Here is a 22,487-nt window from a genome sequence, read left to right as displayed (position 1 = left end):
GGAATGAATGGGTGGAATGTGTTTAAGGCTAGGGACAGAAGTTACACATAAACCAGTATAAGTTATTGGAAACTGGTTCAAATCTGTAACACAACAGAAGTTCAATGCACATAAACCACTTTCAAAATTACCAAAACTGGTTTAAGATGAACCTGGATGGATGTTGTATCAAACTTAACTGATTTAGGTTAAATCAGTTTATTGAACTTTTGTCCCAGATCTCCTCCAGATTCAAGTTAACTCACAATCCCCCAGAATCCCAGGATGCTTTGAACCTCCCTTGCAACCTCTCCCCCCTCTCCATGGTAGATGTGCTATCTTTGGCCTAAGACATCTGTTCCAACCAACCAGGGAGACATACCCTAGCACTCCCCTGGCTTTTGGCCTGGGCCACTACAGGCATGTGGCTGTATTTCCAGAATCAAATGTGAATGTCTGTTCACTTGCTTATAGGTTCAATCTACATAATTTAGACCAACCTGTGAAAATTGAAGCAATTTAGTCTTGGGCTTTTTACCTGTCTGTACTTAGCCTAGGTACCTAAAATAAATGGTACTTGTATGCCTTATATTACAATGGTACCAGGCCCTCGCAGTCTTTATGTCATTTTTTTCCACACAACAGCTCTGCAGTGTATTATTATACCTATTGTGAGGGACCAGGGCATGGGTGAAGGTCATCTAATTAACAGGGCAACATCCAGTAAATGGGTTTATGGTGAGCCAGGAGCTGAAGCCTAAAATCATGGTACTCCAGGAATCATGGAGCCAGGAGTCAAGACCGGAAGTCAGGGTAAGTCAGGAGGCTACGAAGGAGGTTAAAGCCAGGCCAAAAGTCAAGAGCCAGGAGTCAAAGCCAGAGTTTTAGGTAAGCAAGGAATCACCTGTGGAGGGGTCAGGAGCCAGCACCAGCGACTTTGGCCAGACAACCTGCTTTTAAAGATGGGTGGGGCCTGTTTTCTGTAGCCTCAAGGGACTGATTGGCCAGATTGCTCGATTGGGGCTGGCTGAGCCCTTGCCATGGCTCTAAATTCATTAGTAAGGATCTACTTAATTTGTTGTTTTGCAGATTTCACAGAAACCACAAAATTCAGGATTGTCTGCAAAATTCACAAAAATCAATAAAAAAAGAAAACTTAATAAAAATAAAAAGCTGGCTGCCCAGTGGGAGCCAACAGTCCTCACTGCCAGGAGGAAAAGGTGCCGGCTGGTGGGATGGCACAGAGGGCAGCAGACAAGGTAGAGGATGCCCCCTCATCCCTCCTCCCCCCACTGGGTCCTCTCTGCCAATCAGCACTGATGGGCAGGATGGCATGCAGGGTAGCCAGTAATCAAGATGGTGGCCACCCCTTCATCCCTCCTCCACCCTAGGCCTCTCTGCCAATTAGTGCTGAGGGGCCGGGCTGCAGTGAAATGTTCACAACATCAACTCTGCATGCAACAAGCAGGCCACAAAAAACCCTTTGTTTCACTGCAATTTAGGTAGGTCCCTACTCAGTCCTATTTTGCCTTTTTTTTTTGCTGGAAACTGAGGTGCTGATGGGATAAATACCCAGTGCCATGCAGGAAGCACAGATGGAGCACAGACTCAGGCCAAGGTCTCCAAAGCCAGGTCCAGTACTAAAGGAGTCTTCACTCCACAGCAGCACTGGAGGGAGTCAGCATTTTTGTGATGAGTTTTTGTTTTTGTTTTTTGTTAAAAAAATTAATTGGACTGCATTGAAAATTAATTTTTAATGAAAAAAATAGTTTTGAAGTAACATGGTTTTGTTGAAGAACTCATTTAAATTGCATTTTGACAATCCACAACTTCAATTTTTAAACTAAAAACATGTTAAATGGCTAAAAGTTTAAAAAAACAACACTATCCTGCTTGCAGTTCCTTAAAAAATGGGATATCTGGGGGCTTCCTTTGCTCTGTTTCGGTTTTTTTTTTTAAAACTAAGAAAGCCCCGACATTTTTTAATGTTGCGTGGTGGGGGGAGAAATTCTTATTGAAAATCTAAATATTTTTCATTGCAGTCAACATTCTTCATAGGAAAAATAATTTCCCAGCCAAGTTTATGCAACAGCGCTAGAATTAAGGGGATGGTTGCCTTTTTTTTTTTTTCACATGTTGATAGCATCTAGTGTAAAATATTCAGTTAAGTGATCTCTGGTCAGGAATTGAAAGAATTGCAACAGAAAGAATTAATAGTCCTTCTAAATTGAATGCATGTTAAGGACAGTATGCATCATATATGGCATAGAATACACACTACTATGTGTGATTGCCATGAGGAGCCTTAACACGTTTCAAGCTAATGATCATTTACAAAGCAGAAGGTTGGAGAGAACTGAATGTAGGATTAAACCAGTGCTCAGAAGAGAAGACAGGAGAGGAGCACTTTGGTAAACCATCCCCCCCTGCCTTGTGAACTCTTCTGCTGTTATAACCGGAATCAGGCATGCAGTGCAACTTTGTGTGCTGGAAAACAGAGAGGACTGTCAGTGTAAGTACTGTGCAGCTCAGAACATTTCTATGTCTACACTGCCCAATATCAGTTAGAACAGAAGTTATCCAGTGGTTTTGCTGAAAAGGATAGAACCGGTGGATTCCCAGTCTGATCTGTAGGTGGCAGCAACCACCTCCTGAGAGAGCCTTTGAGTGAGGCCCAAACAATTCAAAGGGTGGTTTTGCAGGAGCCGGCAGGATCAGAGTTAAAACCCTCTTCTACTTTTGAGGCAAAGAGCTGACACATTCCATCCTTAATATCAGAACAAAGAAAGCTGTCTAAGCAGAGATTAAAAAACCCAAACCTGTAACAGAGAGGCCAAGAGAGTAATCCATCACAATAGCTGCACTGGGGGAGGGAAGGGGAATCAACGTTTTGCTTCTTTGGTCTGATTTTATGAGAGAGAGGTGGGTATGGAGCCCACAGGCCTGGCAATTGTTCCATTCTTTTCCAAAGAACGTTCTCAGATATGAGCCCTTGTATTTGGGAAGCTCACAAGGCGATAGCTGATTTCCAAGCAACGTTGCCCTTTGTTTCATTGTGCGTGCAAGTCCTGTAGATAGCATGCATGCATGTGGATGCACAATGAGGGGGAAATCCTAATATTTGTGAAGTTAAGGAGAACCTTGTCATTGACTTCAGAGCAGCTAAAATTTCAGCTTGGCCCCAAATGTATTTACATTACGGCTCCTTCCCATTGCCAGCATGGTAGGAAGGAGAGCTTTATGAAAATGAGAGCTAGGCCCAGTTTAATTTATAGTAGCAGAGCTATGCTATTTCATGCTGGCTGATGATCTTCTTTTTTAAAAAAATATGTATGCATGCTTTCTCCAGTCACTGAGCTCCTAAACCAGGGATTGTGAGGGTGGGACTCTCAAGGTTTGTTCTTCTTAAAGCCTCAGCTCATGGAGTCATGAGATTATGTGAGATTCTCAGCTTTCTTTTTAAAAAAATGTAAGCTTTAGCTCTCCTTGTTGAAAATTTGAACTCAGATGACAAAAGAACCCAAAATTTAGTGTTGCACTATGACACTTTCTACTCACTGAAGATCTGCCTCCAAGATATTCCTAGTCCCACTCTATTATATTGCTCATACTCCCACTGTCTCTTTTTTCCCTTATTTCATGTGTTATCCAAAACCAATTACAAAAGGCAGTAAACTGTCAGAAGAAAATGTGAACAGAATATTGATAGAGACCATAAAAAAGAAAAAAGACTGAGAGTTTAAGTTTCTTCTTTGGATATAGTCACTCAAGCTCTTTCACAATCTCAAGAAGATGATAGCTTTTCCTCAAGAAATAAGAAAGCCTCCAAGTTAGAGATTGAAATAATGTCTCAGAACAATTCACAGGGTGCTCACATGCAGTTGATAATGGCACCCAGTCCTGCAAATAATAAACATCTCCAGGATCAGGTCTAAATAAGTTACTGTTGAATTTTGGTGTAAAAACAGTGCTGCTGCACTCTGGTTTAGAATAACTGATCTGGACCTTTTAATACTTCATCCTAGTGAGCCTTACTGAAATATGAATGAGAAGAAACTTCTCTTTCCCCTTAGTGGATCAGGGTAATGCCCTTAATAGCCAAGTGGTCTGTATTAAAATGCAGATTTTTTGTTTCTAATTGCTTATAATGGACAATATGAGATCTGCATTTTAATGCAAGAGTATATCTCTGATTGGGTGAGGAGGAGCAGACAAGCTTTGAAGAAGCCCCATAGGTTAAAGAATAGTATTGTTCTGGGTTCTCACTCCCACTGAAATCAGAAACCAAAATTCATTCTTCTAAATTTTGACATGTATAGTGCTGCATTGCCACCCCCAGCTGTTAATGGAACCCAATCCAAGCCCTTGATAAATCACAAGATTTGTTTGAAAATAACAAAATTAAATACTAACATTTATATTGTTGTTTATTCCTCAATTTTTTCAGGTAATCATATGATTCCAGAAGTGGGTGCTCTAAGAAAGACATCATTGCTACCAGGCAAGCTTTAACAATGTAAGAACTGGTAATTTTCTGAGTAGTACACATATGCATATTATCAGGAGCTAGATACTCATTGAGTATAAACTGATGTACTTATAGGCTAGGGACAGACATTCAAAAAGCCAGATCTTGAACTGATTCAACCTTTGCAGGTTAATCTAATCTGCCTAGGTTGAACTGGTTTGTAACAGGGCAAACATTCTCTCTGGACTGAGGATCTGCGAGGACATACCTGCAGTTGCTCAAGCCAGGCGCTGGGGGGTGCTAGAGTGTGCCCTCAGCTGCAGGGAAGTGTGCTGGTCTGAACTGGCCAGAGAGGGGTTCAATTCCCTTCTCCCTGTGCCACTGGCAGGGACCCAAGCCCAGTCTGTTGGGTGCTCCCCCTCCTGCTGCAGCCCCCAGGCACAATAGCCCCTGGGGCAGAGGCGGGCAGGGAGGAGGGTTAGTCTCCCCTCTACCCCCACTGGCAGTGGATCTGCCTCCTGTAGCCACCGCACTCGCCCCTTGTTGTGGAATAAGCCACCTACTGTCCCCTCTGCCAAATGCCGGAGGGAGGGGAATAACCCCCATCGCTGTCCTTCCCTCCCTCCCCGCAAAGGGGCCCTGCTGGCCAGTGTCTGGCTGTGCCTCCGCCCCAACACTAGTGGGAGGGTAGAGCCTTTGATGCGGGGAGCAGCCACTGTCATAATGTCAGGGAGTGTGAGCCCCATCTCAGCAGGCGCTGCGCTGCGGGGTGGGCAGCACTGCCGTGGGTTGCGCACAGCAGCACTGGGGTCCGGAGAGGGCCAGAGCCCTCCAAGCCCCCCGCAGCACCGCCATACTCTGCAGCAGCTCTGCCAGCCCCACACTGCAGCTCCCCACTGGCAGGAGGCTCACACTTGGGGAAACCATGTCGGGGACAGTCACTCCTGCCTTGCCAATCCAGCGACCAGGTGGAGGCAGAGTCAGGCACCACTGGCAGGGCCCTTAGGGGAGGCAGGGAATAGGGTTATTCCCTGCTCTGGCCCCTGGGCACTGCAGCCAGGTCTACCCAGCCCAGCCGCAGCTGCCACTCAGTCTGCACTCTGGGCAGCATACAGCGAAATAAGCCTCCTCCTGCCAGGAGGGGGCTGGGCCCAAGTGCAGACCAAGTGACAGCTGCAGACCAAGTGGTGGGCAGACTAGGTCTGCACTCAGGGCCAGCCTTCTCCCAACAGGAGGGGGCTTACTCCACCAGGTGCTGCCCCAAGCACAGACCGAGCTGCAGCTGCAGTCGGGCCAGGCAGACCCAGCTGTGGTGCCCTGGGGTAGAGAGGGAATAACCCCTCTCCCTGCCCCCCCCCCAGGGATCCTGCCAGTGGTATCTGGCCCCACCCAGCCACTGGAAGGCAGGAATTAAACCCCTCTCTGGCTAGACCTCCGACCATGCCTGTCCCTGCTCCCGCTGGGGAGCAGTGGGGCGAGACCAGCCCTGCGCTGGAGCAGAGAGCCCAGCCCAGAGAGCATGCCGGGATGCTGGGGAAGTCTGGTTTAAGTTAAACCAGGAAGGGGTCTGGGACAGACATTGCATAAACTGGTTTGAGCCAAATCAATTAAGTTTGATAGTACATTCAACTAAGTTTATCTCAAACTGGTTTCGGCCATTTTGAGACTGGTTTATGTGCGCTGAATGTCTGTTCTTTTACAGGTTTAAGCTGGTTTGTGTGTACTGTCTGTCCCTAGCCATATTGGCCCATGTAAAATGGGTCTACCTCTCATGTACACAAAACAACCTTTATACCTCTCTGGTAATACAGAAATACCCCGTCATAAATAGGAATCAGATCCAAGCTGGAATCTTAGCCCCACTGAAGTCAATGGCAAAACTCCCACTGACTTCTCTAGGGTCAGGTTTTCACTCTAAGTACTTACACACACACACACACACACACACACACACACACACACAGTGCCCATCTTCCTGGTGAGGTGACACTACACCAGCTAAGGATCTGCCTCCTGAGATTTTTTTTCTTGTCCCTGCCACAGGCTTTACATGACTTCAGTCAGGTCCCTTTGCCTTGCTCCATCTTTTCCAATTACTTTAAATGCAGGGACAACATCTAGCTATGTGTGAACATCATCTAGCACAGTGATTCTCAACCTTGTTAGACTCAGTACACACCCCAGAAAATGCCAGCTTAATTTTCACTATTTTTGACTGTGAAAATATAACAGAGCGATTCTTTTTTGCAAAGAACTGAGAGAAACCACAACAAGTCACAATGTTTTTGACACGCTAGATTCCTATTTGAAATCTCTGGTTTATTTTGTGAATCATGTGTAGGTGTTTGCACACCTAACAGTGCTAAAGCATAGCAGCCTGTGGCACCCTTAAAGGGATCTTGTGGCACCTTGGTTGAGAACCACTGATTTAGCACAATGGACACCTGTTTCTGTCTGGTGTCCCAATGGGCAATTATAATAAAGATGACATTAAATAATAAGTTTACCTCTAGCTTTTCCTTGCTGCCCAGGTCCTGTTCAGTCATAGGAGCACAATTCAAAAGTTCAAAAAATATAGCAAAAAAGCTTTAGGGGAATGGAAAAAATACAGCAAATTTAGGCCCCTGTCCTGTCTGGAAGTAGACACCTACTCTCCAGTATATCCTCTATGAATTGGTACCTGAAGGACAGCCACAGATGTATCTGAAGTAAGATGAACCAATATGGACACCTCGTGAGAGGAGAAAACATGGTGCTCCACTATTCTCAATACTTTGTGGCAAACGTGGTCTTGAAGTCCTTGCTCAGGGATACCTTCCATTGGACTTTGTGAACTATTTGCCTGAACAAGAACGATGGACTTCAGTATAGAGACTACCTTATGTATACAATAAAGCTCAGTGCAACGTAATATTGGCTGTGTCTACACGAGGCACTGACTGCACAGTCGTTACTGTGCAGTCATTTAGTACTTGTATAAACAAGTACTAAATGACTGCAGTAACCTGTGTTACTATGCAGTAGTGCCGACAAATGGCTTTTTGGGATGCTGACTGCGCAGTAGCCCAAGACTACTGCGCAGTAGCATCGCATCGCGGTTTCTGCCACATGATGCTACTGTGCAGTAATTTTGGGCTACTGCACAGTCAGTTTCTTGTGTAGATGTGGCCACTGTCGCTTTTCCCCTCTTTCAAGTACTGTATGACTAATTACTTTTCCATCCATGTTTTAAAAAAATGAGAATCCAGAAAATGCAATAAAATGGGCAAAATATTTTTAAAATGCAAACAGAACAGGATCATTGAAAAATGGGGCCAGAGGGCAGGGTCTACAGTTGGTTTGATGGAGATTAAAATAGAAAGTACTTCAGAGGAGGAAGGATTCAACCTGTTCTACTACTCTAGTGACAAAACCTACCTGATCCCCTTCTAAGCGCTTTGTATATAAGGTTTTCCTTCTCTGTTGTTTTACTATCATTCTAGTCATGGCAACAGTCCTGATTAATGCAGTAGCCTATTAGCAAAATAATATCAGCCATAATCAGAGCAGCCTTGAGCATCTCTCATTTTTGCATTTTCACAAATGGTGTAATCACATTTTATTTTTTTGGCATACTTGGGGGATAATTGCTGCTGCAGAGTTAACCTTTCCTGATTTTTCAGGGTAGAAATGTCAGTGGTTTAAAAACATAACTAATCACTGCACGTTGTCATTAGCATTCAGCAAAAGAAGAAATGAGCTATGCATATCTCAGTGGTAGACAGACTTCAAAAAAAGTTAGTAGCAAATTCAGGAATGGTGTTGTCCCATACATGGACCGCTCCTACAACACCAGAGTCCTGACTCAACTAGGGAGCTCTGGCCATTACTTTAAGACAAATAATATATTTTAATGTCATAGCATCAACCTTCAAGTCAGAGCTGGCTTATGTGGAGAGTTTGGTATAATGGCTAGGGTAAAAGGGCGCAGCCTAATATGAGAAATAAGAGCTACATAGAGCTACACTAACTGTGTAAGGATGCAAGTCAGTGGACCAGCATATAAGAGCTGGTATGTCTCTCAAGGTTGGTGTAACTCAAAAGACCCCAGGCAAATGCCACAAAACGACTAACTTCTCCCACACACAGAGGAACTGGCTGTCCTCTCACTCAGACCAGTTTTGCCATCAGCAGACTTATGCTGGCATAAATTGAAAGGAAGCAAGAAGAGAAGCGGACCAAATTTGTTAGAAAAACAGCCATTTCTAAACTTTCAGGGCCCAGATTGAGCTTTTTTGTATTTGAGCAATTGCTGAGCAAAGCGGTGTCCTACAGCACAACATAAAATAAGCATTTCTAGCTTGAAGAAGGAAAATGAGCAGATCCCAGGAACAGGAGTGACCTTAAAATGTTGAGTTGTAATAAATCACACTTCCCCCATGTACTATGTGTGTAATGTGAGACCCGAATACCACATGCACCAACTCAGTCCAGGAGTTCCCCAGATAACTGAGATATGAACTGATGCAAAAGTTAGATTAAGATCCTAAACACTCATAAACATCTCTTACTGGATGTCTGTACTGACTTCACCAACTATTACATCCAGATCCATCCCATGCAGTGGCCCCCCTCTATAGACACTAGAGTGTGATACTTGTATGCTAGCTGAGACCAGTACCTACATAGTGTTTGTATATGTCACTAACACAAATAAGAGCCCGTACACTTAAGTGTGCCTGGCTATAGGGCCAGCTTTGCAGGTAGGCAACATGGGCGACCACCCAGGGCACAGTGGTCAGTGGGGGGCACCACACATGCATACACGTCTGAGCAGCTTGTGCTCACAGCAGCACTCTCCCCCTGCCCTTTCTGATCCCTGCCCCAAGCAAGAGGAGCCCCTGTGCAGTCTACCCCTGCCTCCAGCCGCTGCTCAGGAGGAGCCAGGCACATGCAGGCAGTGGGGCACCTACTCCAGGCCACCTACCTTGCTCCTGCACAGCAGCAGCAGTGCTTTCCTATCTACCAGCCTGTGCACCATGCCACTCTGCCTCCCTGCTGGACTGCATCCCACATCCCTGCCCACTTGCATCTGCCTCTGCCTGCAGCAGCGCCACTGACGTGGGAGTGGGGAGCACCAAAATACAAGTTCGCCAAGACAGCATTTTCCCTAAGGCCAGCTCTGCCTGGCTAATCCTAGCAATATGTCTTGCTGATGATTTCATAGACATTAGGGCTGAAATGGGACCTTGGAAGATCATCGAGTCCAGGCCCCTGCCCCAGGGGCAGGAAGTCATCTAGAGTCAAAGGATCCCAGCAAGATAGGCATCCAAATGTTTCTTTAAAAAGTCCAGGAGTAGGTGCTTGCACCACCTCTGGAGGCAGTCTATTCCAGGCCTTAGGGGCTCAGACAGTAAAAAAGTTTTTCCTTATGTTCAGCCAAAAACAGGCTTCCATGAGTTTGTAACTGCTTGACCTTGTCATTCCTTGGGACACTTTAGTGAACAGGCATTCCCCCAGATCCTGATGTAGATATGTTCCCATGACTCACTTCTGCTGTGAGCCACTTGGTCAACCACTATGTGACCATCACATTTGGGTTTTGGAATTGCTCTATTCACAATGAATGGATCATCATTTATACAACCACAGATTACAACAGACTTCAGTAGGGCTATGCCACTTTATATTGGTACAGAATCTAGCCTTGTGCATTAGTTGTTTCACCCAGGGTACTGAATTACATATTACTTTAGGATGTCTATTAAGGTACAAGCCACTCAGGAGGCTAGCTCAGGTCTAGGTAGAAAGGCAGGGATTCTGAGCACAGCAGACCTACCCACAAGGTCCTACAGTGGTGCAAAGAGTGGCAGGGGGGGGGGGGGGGCCCCACCCCCAGCCAGTGAAGAGACCTGCAGCAGGCTGCAGATGTTATGACAAGCCCCCCACAAATTAAACCTGCTCTGCCCTGGTGGACTGTCAAGGGAAGGCAGCAGCACAGAAGCTCACTGCCTTTAGCAGGGGTAAATACTTCCTAAGAGGTAGCACGGCCCATCTTTTAAGTGAGATATAAACTGCCAGACAGCTTCTTTGGCGATATGGTAATACTTTGGGTCCTGGTTCTTTCAGGCAAAAGTCCAAATTGTGTGGCTTCTGCCATCACAGAACTAGGGATTTCCAGAGTTTAATGCTTGAGTATCTATAAAAGCAAGAGGACCAGACTCTGTAGCTAGGGGCAGTGGAAGAATCACAATCGCTGTGCCTCAGACACAAATAGAGACACAGACAATCTATATTAACCAGCGGGTCACATAAACATCCCAGAATCTCAGCAAAAGTTCTGCTCTAATCCTGTTCTACAATTAAGTGAAGAGTCGGGCTTCAATCAAAAAGGCCTATCACTTCTCTATTTACTGAGAAGGAAGGGGCTAGATCACTATTCAGCCTAGCTCCAGTGAAGATGAGGGATCTAAACCAAGATATTTTGAAGCATCCTTTCAATAAATGAGAGTAACTTGGCAGGCACAAGAGCATTAAGGGCAGGAGCTTAGTCTATTTTCCAAGTACAGTGAAAGAAGATAAAAAATGCATCAAACTTTTTAAAACAAAAAAATGGACCAAATTCTCATGTAGCTACACTAGAGATAGGGCCACAGAATACAGGCTGCTCCACAGAACTACAGAAGGCTGCTAAATAAAAGATTCAGACTCGGGTGAGCACACTCCTTTCAGCTCTAAAGCCGCTGCTGTTTGCCCATTCAGCCTCAGTTCATACCTCGGGGCTGACAAATTGCCAGAAATGTTCCAACTGCTCCCAGCATTTTAGTGCCAATGAAGCTGCACAGGGGAAGAAGTGACACTCCAAATGCAGGCGCTGCACTGTACGTTTGTGACAAATGGGACTTCTTTGTGCAGGTTGATCAAATTCTCCCATTTCAGATCCCATAATTTTTTCAGCACAGGTGAATCAGAATGCACAGCTGTTGTCCTCCTGCCTTGCTTCATCACTATTCATCATGATATTACAAGGGAGAAAGGGAGCCTGTGATTTTGTTTTTAAAGTTCCCCATAGATCTCAAGTGAATCCTTTCAAACTGACATTTTCCAGACTGCCATCCAAGTGAATGTTTAGGAGATGAATATGGGAGTTTATATACATATCACCACAGTCCTCAAAGGGTTAACTCGCCTCCATGCATACACTTGCAAGCTGCTTTTATAAAAGTGAACTCACGTGCCAAGCAGATTTTCCCAAGGTTTTTCAACCCACAATAAAAAAGAGAGAGTGAGAACAACAGGACAGGGAGTGTAAGAAAAATGATGAGGCTGCTAGGCTACTCTTGAGTCCCCAGAAGCATCTTTTCCAGATCTGGAATGTAACATGCCACATATATTACACACAGGAGCTAGTGAATTCAGTGTCATTGTCGTAAGTGCTCAAAAGTCAAGACTCTCAAAAACTAAGAGATCCGCTTAAATTGTCACAAGATTTCTCAAGTGTAAACTGAGAGCCTCGTGCAATTGTAAGTTTTCAAGACAAAGACTAAAAATCTCATGACCCCCTAAGATGTCAACACTGTACATTTGCAAAGCACCCAGAAGATTACAAGTGTTAGGTTGCTGCCGAGTCTTTGCAGCTATTTTGATGTGACTGGCATATCACCTGGAAACAATTAATATGGGAAAGGATATAGAATTATTAAAATGCAGGGCTGGAAAAGACCTCAAGTGGTCCATCTATTTCCAACACCCTGCACAAGGCAGGATCATCCCCAGAGCCAGCCTTAGGGAAAATGGTGCTCTGAGTGAATTTGTATTTTGGCACTGCACCGCCCAGCACCCTCCCTTTGGTGCCCCCCCCTGAATCCCCATCCCCAAGTCAGCGGCGCTCCTACAAGTAGAGGCAGGTAGGTAGGAGTGCCAAGCAGTCAAGCAGGGAGTAGGCACCACTTCTGCCACCTGCACTGTCCAGCCCAGCTCCACCTGAACAGCAACTGGAAGCAGGGGCGGGCTGGGCTGGGCACCGCTCCTCCTGCCTGGGGCAGGGATTGACCAGAGCAAGGCAGGGCAGGGGAAAGTGCTGTTGTAAGCATAGGCTGTTCACATGTGTGTGTGCATGTGGTGCCCCCTGACCGTGGTGCCCTGGATGGTTGCCCACATCACCTACCCCTGAACCCTGATCATCCCTATCTAAACCATCTGAAATAGATGTTTGTCTAACCTACACTTAAGTATTTCCAGTGCTGGAGATTCCACAGCCTTTTTATATAATCTGTTCCACGATATAACTAGTCTTATAGGGTGTTTTTACACGTGCTGGGGGCGGGGGAGCACTTTACGTAGAACAGCTCTGAGAACCACTCTAATTAAAGTGCCCGCAGTGTCTCATGTATCAGCATCAAACGAGCTTTAATTAAAGTGCCCCAACACCATTTTGAAGCTCGGGGACACTGATACATAAGATGCACAGGCTGCAGGAGCATGCTAATTATCATCTAACCTCAATCACCTTTCTGCAATTTAAGCCCATTATTTCTTATCCTATCCCCAATGAACAGAGAAAGATGGATTAAAACATTCTTCCAAAATATCTAAAGACTACTATCAAATGCCTCCTCAGTCTTCTTTTCTCTAGGGTAGATAATCACAGTTCTTTCAAACTTTACTTCTAGACCTCTAATCATTTATGCTACTCTCCCCTCTAGACTCTTTCTATTTCTTCCGCATTGCTGTTGAAGCATGGTACCCAAAACTGGACCCAAAACTGCAGAAGGCCTTATCCACACTGACCAGAATGGAAAAAACAACTTTCCACAATAAGCAATTAAACTTATAGAATCATAGAAATCAAGGGCTGGAAGGGACCTCAAAAGATCATCGAGTCCAACCCCCCTGCTCTGGTCAGGAATACTGCTGAGATCAAATGAACCCAGCAAGTTGTATATCTCGTCTCCTTTTGAAGACTTCCAAGGTTGGAGACTGCGCCACCTCCTTGGGAAGTCTATTCCACATTCTGGTCACCCTTAACATAAAGTTGTTCCTTACATCCAACCCAAAACCATCCTCTAACAGTTTGCGGCCACTGCTCTTTGTCCTCCCCTAGGGCACTCTAGTGAATAGTTTTTCTCCCAGTTCCTGATATTCACCCCTTACATACTTACAGATGGCCACCAAGTCCATCCCCTCTCCCCAGTCTTCTCCTCCCCAGACTGAATAGTCCCAGATCCTTTAGTCTTTCCTCATAAGGTTTGTACTCCAGGCCCTTAATCATTCTTGTGGTCCTTCTCTGGGCCCCTGAATGACACACTGGGAACAAAAAACCTATAGCACACTGGGATATACTAACAAGAGTCCCTCTGGACTCCTGTTAGTATATCCCAGTGCGCCATAGGTTTTATTTTAATAGCAATGTTGCATTGTTGATCCACCCCAAGCTGCCACAGTTGAGCTCATGAGAAACCCAATTCTTGAATGCAGTGCCAGGGGCACCCTTCAAGGTGTCCTCATGACCCCATTTTTAGGACTGGGAGCAGATGGGTAGGGATTAGTCTTATAGCTTTCTGCTACTACAGTATTGACATACCCTTGTTCTGCAGTCAGCAAACCCTGCTTCTCTCCATCCTCTTACCCTTTCCCCAAAGGAACAAGAGGGAAGAAACTCCAGAAGACAACTCTGCCACTGAGCCCCATCCTGAGGTGAGGGTGTTTTCTGATCCTAAATTAACTACAGCTATGGGGTCACACAGTAAATGAAAAAAGCAGACAAAGGGCAGCTTTGATACTTACTTTTGGGTAGTGGAATGATAGCTCAAGCACCATGTAATGGTGATCTAATGAGAAGAAAACCTGAAGGAAGGAGGACGGGATTTGCAAATAGCATCAGTGTTGACCTACATTTGCTTATACTGAAGTCAGTGGGGATTTTATTATGGCTTATAATGGGAGCAGAATTAAGCCAATGCTGAGTGCTTTTGCAAATTCCACCTTTATGAAACAGTATTGTTCCTCCTCACTGAAGCTAAACAGAGGCATGTTTTAGATAATTAAAGAGAAAACCAGCATGAGTTTAACACCAACAGTGAGAAACATACCAGATCAACCTAATAGAAACCATGGGACATAATAATTAAACCTGAGAATATAGCTAAGGAGGAAAGAAAACTAGGCAAATGTAGCATTTGCACAGACTCTGGCATTGGCCTTAAAATAAAAGAAAGTGTTGAGAATGTGAAACCAAAGGTCAGATTCTGCCCTTGGTTGAGATCATGCCAATACCACTGATGTCCATGGTGACTGAGCATGTCCACCAAAGGTAGCTCTTAGTAAGAACAGAAAAAATTGCCTTTTCTTTGCTACTAAATGCACATATTATATTCACAAATCTAGCATGGCAAAGACCTAGTCCAAAGCCACTATAGGTTTTGATTCAGCAAATAGCTACTACTTGCCCAAGGAAAAGCAATTGACCATTCCTAAAGCAAAATGATGATGTTAGCATTAACACAGCTAATTGTATTAGTAAAGCTAAATTATACATGCCCTCAAAAGCAAAAGGATCACCTCGGCACGCTCTAAACATTACTGTCTACTGACATACAGGTGGCCCTGATCCTGGAGTTTGTGGGTATTACTGTAACACAGATGTTGAATAGCAGCAACTACTACTTAACTAGAGGAAGAGAGAGAGAGAGAGTGCAAGAAACAGAGAAAGCATGCCTTGTGTGGCTCATATTTGTAGTAGTGAACAGACCTCTAGTGGCAATAATAGAAATATCCCATCATTTATAAATAACTTACATGGTTAGGAAAAATGCTGTAGGTAGCTTTAAAAAGTGATGACAGGAAACAGAAAAACTAGATCATCATATACTAGCTCTTCCATTCATAAAGGATGTCAGAGATATAATCTCTTACCTGTATTAGTTGTCCATGTTAAGCCTTGCTGTCTATGCTAGAATTAAAAATAGTGCTAGTGGCATATTCAAACATAGAGGAAAAGCTGTCTAATCTACTTGTGCCTTCTGACACTGAATTTCTGTATGACTGGGTTTGAAATTGTTTCTGTTGCTGAAGTTGAACTTCACAGCACTCTTACCTTTAACATATAAAAAAGTATTCACAGTGCCTTGGAAGATCATTTCTGTGTCACCCCACATACCTGAGACCTCACCTGCAGGTTTTCTTCACTCTCTGGGCCCCAGTGGACTTGCAAGGTATTATGTAGGTGTCTGACAAGAGGATTCACCATGCTTCTTCAAAGCTGGAAGAATGTGACCTTTTCTCACATCAGAAAGCTGGAGACAGCAAAAGAGTCAAGAGGCAAGAGAAATTTTCATTTCCAACCAGCTCTGCTGCATCATTCCCCCAGACATACACTGCCAGCTCAGGGACCAGAATACATGACAAAGCTGAGGCTCTCGTCTCAGCCCAGTGTGGCCTAGGTACTTAAATCCCTGTTTCAAAAATGATTTAGGCTTCACATTTGTCCCAGAAGAAAGATTTTTTTCATAAAGACATACACATCCACTGTCCTCCTCCAAGTCCCTCTGAAATATGCCAGGTAAAATGTACTGACATTTTCTTGGGGCATTCTGCTATACACCTGTATGGTTCCTCCAGTTCATTCCAGGGACAAGCCAGTCAGGGTGTGTGGTCTCACTGGCTATCTACTGGCTGCAATGATAGAACTTATAATTTAGAGATACTCCCTAAAAAGCCTGAGGGAGTCAGGATTTGTGAGATAGTTCCTCAGCAAGAGAGCTGCTAGTTCTTTAGTGAGAGCCAGACAAAAGATCTGCAGAGGGGTTGCCTATAGCACCACAAATAAAGTGTGTTGTTCTTCTCATTCACATATGCCTGTGTTTATTGAACCCAGTGACCACTGCTCTGGCAGAGAAGCATCAGTGCAGCATGGAAGGGCAACATGTGTAAATGACTGTTGTCACTCCTGTATTCACTCCTGTATTGGTCCAGGTCAAATGAGATGTCTGTTCATACCCTTAGATTCTTAAATTGCATTGATTTTTTCAGAGAGACTTAGGTCTCCATGTACATAAGTCACTTTTGAAAGTGGTGCTTATGCCAATTAGACTTGAGCTTAACAGCCACTGTTGAATGAGGTGCTATTTTGGAGACTATGGAAAAAACATAGAAGGAAGCAACGGAAAGGAATCCGGTGTGGGGGAAAATGTGCATTAGGGAGAGGAGGCAGAATGAAAAACAAGTGCAGGGAGAGGATGGAAGACAGCAGCTGAGAGGGAGAGAGGAACAGCCTCAGGAAAAGAGACATGTATACCGAATAAGGTGTCCATTGTGCTAGCCTAATTATTGCTAATATAAAGCATATGCTTCCCATCGGCTGACTGAACAGTGATTCCCTATGCCTGCCCCAGCTACTTCAGTGATGCCAGTAAGTGTTCATCTGAGGACTGCTGCTGCTTTCCCCTACACCACAAGCAAACCCTCTGCTGGCCCCTTCCCCCCCGACCCCTTGGTCCCAGCAGTGGGGTGGGGAGACACACAGATGGAGCCCTGCTTTGCCACCTGGCTCATCCTCTCCACTCCTCCCATGCAGGAGGGACTATGGGGGTGGTTGCCAGCCTGTGAGACCCTGCAGGAGTAACCTCAGCAGCAGGGACTGCCCTTGACCTGAGTTAGAGACCAGGGGTCAGGAGAGGGAAGACAGTGCAAAGAGAAAGGCACAGCAGGGGGTGGTCCTGTCCTTGTCACCCATAAGTGGCAACAGCTAGATCAGTGGAGCTCAACATTTTAATGTCAAGACCCTCTCCATATCTTTTCTAAATTTAGATCTGCGATTTTCACCTAGGGTGCTGCAAAATTCAGAACAGTTATGGAGTTATTTTTTAACAGTATATCTCAGCACTGGTATGGTTTCCTTTGGCTGGGGAATGAAATGTTATGTTTTGAAAAAGTGTGTGTGTGTGTGTGTGTGTGTATACATACACACATACACCATTTGGGGTATGAGTGAAATGTGCCGCCAGTTTAATCCTGAAAAATAGTTTGCCCCAGGTATCAAAACTTTGGGAAACACTGAGCTAGAAGCTGATGTATGGTCAGACTTATTCACCCTCCTGAGCAGTGATTCCCATGACTAATCTCACTGAAGGGCTGATTATTGTAAGAGGCCTCTAGTCTGACCCCATTTTCATTTTGCAACACCTGTGGGGTGAACATTACCTGATGCTGTCTTCCAGGCTCATGCTACACTGCCAGGGCAGTATAAAGAGGCTGTAAAATAAATAAGAAACAAGCCCCAGGGATATGTCAGCAAACTCGGACTGTTTGGGGAAATCTCACAGAGGTTCCTGAAAGCTCACACTACAGGCGGGTGATCAATCCCCAGCAGGGTGCATTGCGCTGAGTTTCTAGAGCCTGTCCATTGCCTGTTTTGTTACAAAACCTTTGAATGTCAAGGTTTTTATCTCTGGTTTTGACCTTTGTATTGATATGCTTGATTTCTCCATCCATAGAAACAGAAAAAGGCCATCCACCCTAACATGTTTACACTTTTCGGCCTGATGTTTCTTGCTTCACCTTACCCCACAAACCTCCCTTCTCACCCATATCCAAAAAGAAATCTAGGTCACTCAAACTCCCCCTGAAACTTCTTATTGACTTCTCCTATATGGTTATGATCAGGGTTAGTACCCATTTCCTTTGAGTTTCCCCAGAAATGTGAAGGGTTTCTTTCCCTTTTTGATTGGTTCTGTTGATATTTAAACATCAGATACCATTCTAACGCATAGGCCCCGATTCTTCTTTAATCTACAGTACAGGCTACAGAAGCAAGGACTTTGAGGGGTGATATCTTTTATTGGACCGACTGTATAGTTGGTATAAAATTAGACAAGCTTTTGAATACAAAGCATTGAAGAAAGCTTTGCATTCAAAAGCAACTATATAGTCGGTCCAATAAAAGATATCACCCCCCAAAATCCTAGCCTTTTGCATAATTCCTGGACCATCACAGCTACAACTGCACTCTAAGTGGCTACAGAGGCCTAATTTTAAATAAGAAGCTGGCCCACACAAGTCTTTATTAGCTTACAAAATGGATTGTTTTATGCTCTTTTCTGCTACTGGATCAAATGCTAAGGAAGACCTGCAAATTATATCTTTCTATGATACTTACTTGGCTAAGAACCAAAGCTCCTCACAGTCTTCCTTGTATTTATCCTTTCAAAAGCCCTGAGAGATGGAGGAGTACTATGATTCCCTTTATTTCAGATGGGAAACGGAGGTACAGAAGAGCTCAGTAGGACTTGTCCTGGGGTCACATAGGAAGCCCATGGTGGAACAGGAAATTGAGCTAAGGTGACTAAGGTCTTATGTTCCAGTCACTGGCCAATCCTTCCTAGGTAACACCCAGCTCTGCAGAAGCTGAGCAGTTTTTAGCAGCCTGCAGGATAAATACCACCTTTGCCCTAATTTTCAGAAGGACAGCAGCAAGCTTGACAGTCACTCAAAAGAGACTCAGTAGGATAGTTAGCTGCTTGAATATTCTGAGCTGCAGGCTTATTCCTATGCATCTTCCTTTCAAATGCATAGAACTATGGCTCTGGTACATCTGTCCACCCTGCATAAAGTGCATTAACTGGATCTTCTTGGCACAAGAGTCAGTGCTGAAATAGGGAAAGTCTCCAGCTCTCTGGGTGCTATTATTTCAATCCATCTGGCTGCAGGCACAGAGGATCAGAGAGCACAGTCTCAGTTTAGACTGTCAGGGTTATCTTTGGGACTAGGAATAGCTAGAGATCCCTCACCCTTTTTTTATACAAGAAAGAATCCAGTTGGGTTCACCTTAGCCTTGAACCTTACACTTCCCTCATACTATCTAAGGGAGTTGCTATTCTGTCCTGCATCCTCTTCCAGGCAGTATCTTTCCAGTGCTTACCGGTACTGTATACTATAGGTCAGTTGAAACACTATATACAATCACAATCTTTCATTGCCACAGGGCTGACTTGAATCTTTCTCCACCCTCACCACCATTCCCCTCCCCTAAGCCCCCTCCACTTAATTCTGGCCCCTTGTCCCTGCTCACAAACAGCACAAAGCAGGTGAATCTGGCTGTAGCTGCTATCTTAGTGTTCCCCTGGAGGGGTGATGAGTTCTCAGCAGCCGCAGAACTGGCTTATGTGCCAACTACTACACCCCCTGCTTCAGCAAATTGTGTATGACAGGGGAGAGAGGGACTGTGTCAGTGGTGGCAAGGAGTGTAGTTGCCCGTTGGCCATTTTCAGCTAGCATGCAGTCCCTGACGGACCACAGTCAGCTGGCATAATCCATATCATCCCTGCTGCTTTAATGTATGCCAGGGCTGGATCAACTGCAGCATGAGAATTAAGGGAGGCTTAGCCAGCCCCTGCCCCCTCCTATCTTCAATGAGGAGGTTTCAGTGCAGGAGATCAGGCCCATATTATCTCATTGACCCACTGGGCTAAGGAGATTTTAAATCCTTTTCCCACAGTATCTTCCAAATCATCTGATCAGTATCCTAGCTGACAGTTCCCTTTAGGGCAAGTCTCTTCTCCCCTGTTTCTGTTTTACATCTGCACTGAGAGCCATACCTTTGTGGAGGCCTCATACTTGTCCGGTCCAAATCTTTTTGAGTCTGGTTTCTTATTCCTTGTCATTTCTCGCCAACTTTTGCATCAGGTTCAAAATCTGTGATCTTGAAGCAATGCTTTGTCTCCCTTCCCTCTCATATGTTTGATTATCTGCGAACGAAGTACTGAAAGGGAAATAATGGAATATTCAAGCTTAACTCAAGATAAAGTTCACTCTTTGGCCTCAAGGGAGCCATATTACATGCATGGCCGTGCTTGCCACAGAACTGCTACAGTGTGAAAATTGTTGTGTGTCTTTATTTCTAACTGCATCGTCATTGATTAATCAGTAGGTAAGCTGCTCCAACTATGAACAGGACGCCATTGTGCTAGGCACTGTACAGAAACCCACAGTGAAACACAGTCCTTGCCTGCAAGAGCTTATGGTCTAAACAGACAGATGAGTGTTTTACAGAAGCAGAATTTAAGCTGAGAGATATTGTCTTGCACAGAGGCACAGAAGAAGTCAGAACAGGGAGCTGGTATCCAGGATGAGGTCTTACTCAGAAGCCCATCCTGCCTATTCCTACTAAATATTTCAGCAATGTGTCAGCCTAGTTTAATGGGCATGAGGACAAGTACTTTCTTACACCTGTCTACACACTTTTTCCAGAAGCAGAATGCCTATAAAATATACCGTTAGAGTATAATGTTAGAAAACCTAATTCTGATCACATTTACATTGGTGTAAATCAGGAATGCTGCAGCTGACGGCAGTAGAGTTACATAGTGAGAGGCCTGTCTCTGGTTGGTTAGAAAAAGGTTTCAGCACAAAAACCATGCACATTTTGAGATGTCCCTGGTGTGCCATTAGATAACACGGCCATAGTCATCACTATTGTTGGCACCAGTCTCACCAGAGGAACCAAGGACTGAATGGGGCTGGAGACACAGGTAGTAACACTGTCTGTCACTCCTAGAGAGGAGTCTTTTGCAGAATGGTTGGGGGAAAAAAACTTGCTGAGGATGCTTGCAATACTGCTGCCTTCATAGTACAGGTGAAGTTTGTCTAAAGTAGAATAAAGTAATGACCACATGCTTCTATTTGCCTTTGACAACTAAAATTGTTGAATGCAACAGATTCTAGCTACAGCTGAGCAAATATACTGGTCTAAAAGAGATATTTTTTTCCTTTTCAAGTGACTTTTAGTTACCAAAACGACTTAAATGTAAATTTTAAAAAAGAAAGGTAAGCCTCAAACAGATACCAAATGTTTTGTTCCAGGTTAAACACAACGTTTTATGCAACCAAAAATGAAATCCTTTGACATTTTTGTTTTGTTGGAAAAAATGTAACCTTTTCATTTTGCTTGGAACCTAACTGATTTTTTTCCCTCCTCAGCTTTTCATTTTGGCCAGCAAACCGAAAAATTGTTCAGTAACATGACTCTGACATTCTGTATCTCTAGTGTAGACAAGGCACTGTAGACCTTAGCACACAGTACCTGGTTGTATGCAGTCCTAAACTCCTCCCAGATATTACACTATCCATTTTATTAGTATGTAATCTAGTACAAAGAGTAGGATTTTCCAAAGTGTCTAAGTGATTTAAAAGTACACATCACGCTGAAAGTCAATGAGCATTACATGCCCAGCCTGTTTAGGCCCAAGTATAAATCCCACAAGTTGCTCTCTGAATCTCTAGGGGTCTCTGGCCTCCTGTGCTTCAGCTTCTCCCATGTGGAATGGGGGTAACAATCCTTCCTTTCCCACTGCCCTCTATCTACCTTGGCTATATAAATATAAACATTTGTGGCAGAAGCTATGTCTTACTGTATGCCCAGTGTCCAATCCACAGCCATGCTCAGATGAAAACTGAGGCCTCTAGTTTTCATCTAGGCTCCACAGAAGTACTCATAAAAGGGATAAGTAAAGAGATCATCCTAATCCTACTAGAAAATACCCCTTTTGACATCTATTAGCTGATAAAAGGTTGCAACAGCCTGTAGAGTTAATAAGCAATTGAATGCAACGTTTGCACTGTAGTAATAATTAAAATATCACCAATGGGAATCTGGTCTTGTGTGAATGAATGCATGTATGACAATTAATACAGCAGTGGAGTTCCCTCCTAGAAACAATTAAGATATAATTGGATGAGTTTATCCAGAAAGCATATGATTTATTTATAAGGAGGCGGAGGATGGAAGAAAGCAACTACTTTCAACTTAGCACAAATTAGAGCATGGGAACAAAATACACCATTACATTCTAATTAATTGAACCATTTAACATGTATTTTTAATTTAGTTTTTATCACAGGGAGAAAAATCGACTAATATGATTTCACAACCTCATTTTCCCCTCCAGCTCCTTATGTACCTGGATAATGCCACCATCAACTGAACCAAGCAATCAGATTCATAGAGGTTAGGGTCGGAAGGGACCTCAATAGATCATCGAGTCTGGTCCCCCTGCCCTGGCAGGAA

General features: G+C 44.3%; 1 long non-coding RNA gene across 2 annotated transcripts in view; it reads right to left on the bottom strand.

Annotated features, from left to right (window-relative positions):
* Positions 1–22,487, bottom strand: part of LOC112550153 — a 107,117-nt gene that overhangs the window by 64,860 nt on the left and 19,770 nt on the right. For both annotated transcript variants that reach the window (XR_003093822.1, XR_003093821.1), the window contains exons 2-3: positions 20,020–20,183; positions 15,585–15,720 (exon numbers count right to left, since the gene is read on the bottom strand). This is a non-coding gene — a long non-coding RNA (uncharacterized LOC112550153). The remainder of the gene's footprint in view (positions 1–15,584; positions 15,721–20,019; positions 20,184–22,487) is intronic.

The sequence above is a fragment of the Alligator sinensis genome, unplaced genomic scaffold (assembly GCF_000455745.1).
Source record: "Alligator sinensis unplaced genomic scaffold, ASM45574v1 scaffold560_1, whole genome shotgun sequence".
NCBI classification, from domain to species: domain Eukaryota; kingdom Metazoa; phylum Chordata; order Crocodylia; family Alligatoridae; genus Alligator; species Alligator sinensis.
Note: the sequence above shows the minus strand (reverse complement) of the source record. Positions and strands in the feature narration are given on the sequence as shown.